At 33.4% G+C, this 4,587-nt stretch overlaps 1 long non-coding RNA gene across 5 annotated transcripts; it reads right to left on the bottom strand.

The window, feature by feature from the left end:
- Nucleotides 1–1,590: 1,590 nt before the first annotated feature.
- LOC130745196 (uncharacterized) lies at nucleotides 1,591–4,279 on the bottom strand. Of its 5 annotated transcripts, none has more exons than XR_009021595.1 (5): nucleotides 3,906–4,279; nucleotides 3,654–3,769; nucleotides 3,264–3,520; nucleotides 2,757–2,932; nucleotides 1,591–2,238 (listed from the first exon to the last, which is right to left on the bottom strand). It is a non-coding gene; the product is annotated as an uncharacterized LOC130745196 (long non-coding RNA). The 5 variants fall into 5 exon arrangements; XR_009021596.1 differs by having other exon boundaries at nucleotides 2,757–3,064; XR_009021594.1 differs by having other exon boundaries at nucleotides 1,591–1,909; nucleotides 2,017–2,238; nucleotides 2,757–3,520.
- Between the last annotated feature and the right edge of the window lie 308 nt (nucleotides 4,280–4,587).

The following is a 4,587-nucleotide window of genomic DNA, read 5'->3' on the forward strand; positions in this document are numbered from 1 at the left end:
ATGGATGAAAGGTGACGACAGGGGTTGAAAAAAATTACTTAGAAGAGCCTGAACCAAAGAACCCTGAATTTAGATGGACCAAAAACATATTTAAGCTTGTCTATAAATACTAACATTTTAGAAGAATTTAGAGTAAATTACACTCAAAATATTACACTCAGAATATGGTAGATTGTAATATTTGAGTAAGTTTGAAGTTTAATGTCATATAAGGAAACCTCAAGGTAGTGCAATGTAGTTAAAAAAAAGGTAGTGCAATATAATTTACTCAAGAATTTATTTGTTTATTTGAATCATTTGAAACAAAATATGTTATTACATTTTCTTCCATAATAATTGTAACAAAATAAAGTTCCATGATTTGATATTGGTTTGAATTCAAAATTTTAGTATTGGATGGTAAAAATAAAAATAAAAATCAAAGAAAATCTTTTTAAAATCAAATATTTGTGTTTATTTTAATTCGAGGATTTGATATAGATCTTAAATCTATATCTCTACTTTTTCTTCCTCAAATATTAATTCATTCTATTATTATTTTTAAAATTATTAATTAATTTTTTTCAAACATTTTCACATTTCTCATTTTTCTATCATTACCACTACAATAAAAATAAAGACGTGAGCTTTATATATTCATATTCAGATTTTATTAGAACTATAATTCATAATTCATTATAATTATTAATCATGAATTGGAACTTCAAGAATTCTCATTCAATAACTGCATTTTTTTTATTGAAGGCACTTAAGTTTTGTAACTTAGGCTCCTTCACTATCTACTTGAAAGCATCACTCAAATTCCATGTGAATGATTTTGTATCGAATTCCATGACTTATATTAGATTTATCAATTTATGATTAGATTTATGAATTCATTATTTATATTTATATGTTTTGGTCCACTATTACAATTTGTCATATTAACACTATACAACAAAGTGAACGACTTATTTGTTTATTTTATCCATTTGAAGCAAAGTATGTTTTATTATATTTTCATCTATAACTGGAACAAAATAGAGTTCACCTTTTTTTTAGCTCATGAGCATCCCAAAAAAACTATACAATTTAATCTTTAAATGTCTCAACCCCATATCACAATAAATTTCACAGCCTTAAACAAAATATCCAATTTTTCTATGTAAAAAGGTTCATAGACCAAAGTAAACTTCAATTTATAAAGAACACCCTAAACAAACTTACCTATACTCAATTACCTAAGGACATGTACAACTGATTAGTTTTCATAAACTTCTCTATGATATTCTTCAATGCAGGAGCACTAACAACAAATCCTACCAAAACATGACTTACCTTCTTCAGCAGCCTTACAAAGCTTTGAATCTAAAGGAACCTTACCGAGAAAGGGTACCCTCATTTCATTGCACATATTCACTGCTCCACTACCACTATTGTCAAGTGCTTTAGTGCAAGCAATCAAAATTACCATTTCTAGTGCTTTTTCTCTCATGTAATCCAAAATCCACTGTGTAACATCTTTCTCCACACTATTTTCTAACAACTTCAGAGACTTGAAATCTGTGATGATTGGCTGGAATAGCCCACTCATATTCTCAATCTTCATACTCTTTAGGGTCTTTGAGCTGGTACTGCCAGCAACACTTCCATGATCCTATCTAATTTTCCCTTAGAAGAAATGAAATTCACTTATTCTAATGCAACATCCAAGAATAATTTATCTGCAAGTTCATTGTCTTCACCCTCTTAGCAGCAGAAAACTGATTGTGGCCCAAAGAATATAATAGAAATCCTAGTAAGTCCTCCACTGTTATTCTTCAAGATCTTCAAGTTAAAAAAGCTCAAAAATCAATCGGGAACCCTTCCACAAAACCCCATTTAACAGAGGTATAGATTCCAACAGAGGGACCAACCCAATTGCTCAAACCTCCACCATTCCACCCAGCAGCAAAATGATAAGGAAAGGTTGAAGAAATATTCACAATAAAAACTTAATGACTGAAGGAGAGATTTAAAAAAAAATCTTGTGCATACCTCATTACAATCCTTAGGTTCCTCTATGGTTTTCCGTTGGTGCATGATAAAAAATCCTCCTCCAATGTGTACATATTACGTTCAGTAGATGTACATACATTCCAACTTCACTACATGTTCCAACTTCACATAAGCTCTTTTGTTCTCTTTGGTAATAATATTTTTGTCCATGATTTTCAATGCATATACAGTTCTCGTGTCCTCCTTCTTTGCCCTTACAACCTATCAACATAATAAGTAAAATATTGGTCAACAATTGTCCAGTAAAAAAGAATATGTCACAATTAAAGAATAAGAATTTAATGAATCAATGTATCATATGAAAAGAAGATAGAGAAGAAATCACAAAGAGAAGTAACCCGTAGGAAAATAAATTATTGAGAAAATATACCCAAGGCTATGTACACAGACAAAATGTGTCTTGCAATGCACTAAAATATAGCCTCACAATGCCAGAATGATCTAAATGACTAAGACTATGCATTCCTCAACAATTGTCCAGTATAAAAAAAAGATCTGAAACAGTAAAAATTACAAAAACAATTTCCTTCAACGTCTTAAGTTTTTGTGCATAGGCAGCCAAAGAAGTTGGTCGAAGAACGAAAACGAATCATAAATCAAGCAAGACAGAACAGAGAATGCAAGTGCAAGAGCTAGAGGGTCATGAGTTCCATAACACTAAAAAAATGGGGAACTCTATATTCTGTACAGAAAGTATGAGAGGCTGAAAAATTAATCACCTAGAATGAAGGTTATGAATTGGGTTGCGACCTAACCTCTGGGCTGTCCTATTCTCAATGATGTCATAGGAGGCTCAGTGGTCGAACATGAACGTCGTCTTGCAGCCAGGACTCTGCATCCTCACATCAGCTATTTCTAGCAGCTAGAGAGAACTTGAATTCAGAGGCTCTGATACCTATTCGAACCAATTACACACAAAAGTACTAAAATTAGCGCATATAGAGAGGTCGAAGGAAGTGAAACAGGAGAGAGAGCCAAATCCAAAGAGAGATTGAATTATGTGATTCAAGATGTAAATGATCCAAATCTGAAATGAACACAAAGAGGTATTAGGGAATGAAATTAGGGAGTTTGAAGGGAACTAAAATTGAAATAAGAGAAATTGAGAGATTGATGTTTTAGCACAGACACCAAAGTTACAAAAAAAAAACAATGTATTCAACCTGACCACTGCCAGAGTAGACGGAATTTCATCAAAGAATCAGATGCAATGCAATTTCACATACCTAAGACCAATTTGATATAATTCTGGGATTCATCTTGTGAACAAAAACTCTAGCGATTAAAGCATGTAGTCTCCGGAATTTGAGAAAAGACGCCGCAATGTGGAATTCGATTACATGGCCATCTTGGTGAAAATTGAAAAACCTAGAAATCTCACAAAGAGGCGCAGGAAGAGACACGTCCTTCCAATGCTGCTCCATTATAGCAAATACTCTCTCTATTCCCAGGCTTACACCAACCGCTGGAACTTGATTTGAACCTAATATCCCAACATGTGTTCTCATATCAGTCACCACCAACAATTGAACCAACTTGTATAAAAACCATAAATCCATGCTTTATTGGTATACATAAAGCTTAATTTTGCTATTCAAATACTTCATCATACTCACCCACAGAAGGGAAACCGGAAGATGTGAATGGAACAGCGGCGCCTTTAGAAATGAAGAGGTGGTAGAACAGTTCTGAAGTCCTGATGCATCTCCGACACATTGGGGTTTCATGGAGCCTTAACTCCCAATTTCAAATTTCAGAAATGAGAAGGATGTGAAATCAGAAAAAATGCGGATGAGGCAAATCCAGAAGAAGAAAGAATGGATGTATGGGGGAAGAACGAATCCCAGATGCGAGAAAGAGAAACAAACCTGAAAAATTGCAGAAAGCCTCTCTCCCAAATCTGTCAATTTCGGACCCTCCAGAATCTCCATGACTCGCGCCGCCTTCTTCGTCCTCCCAGTCCTGCAAAAGTTACGAATCAGGCAAGTGCAAGCAATAACATCAAGTATATCTCCTTGGTAGGTCATTCGCTGCAAAATCCTAAAACATCCTACAAAAGAATGCGAATTCTTCACTGAAGCAGAGATGGGCAGATACATGAAATTCTCAGAGGAAGGTTTTAAATGATTTTGAAACGCTAGAGAAACGGCTCAGAGAAGGAGAAGAAGAAGAAGGTAAGGTGAAAGGGGAAGCGTTTCTATTTTTTTAAACTGAAAAGCGTTTCGATTGAATGAAAGAAGAGTCAAACTGATACAATTGCGCTGAGATCGAATATGAGTGAAATAAAATGTTTTTTTATAAAAATATCCATACTCAGCTTTTATAGTTTTTGGAATAAATTGTTGAAAGACTTTTTTGTCCTCAAGGCTACAGAAACTCTGTTTTTATATATATTATAGATTATAGATTATAGATAGATAGATTATAGATTATAGATAGATAGATAGATAGATAGATACACACATTTCATTTTGGGTGTTTTTTCACCTTTAAATAAGGACTTTTACATTCTAGAATTAAATCTTTTAAATTAACTTTTTTTATAAAGCA

Source organism: Lotus japonicus, chromosome 3 (genome assembly GCF_012489685.1).
Source record: "Lotus japonicus ecotype B-129 chromosome 3, LjGifu_v1.2".
NCBI lineage: Eukaryota > Viridiplantae > Streptophyta > Magnoliopsida > Fabales > Fabaceae > Lotus > Lotus japonicus.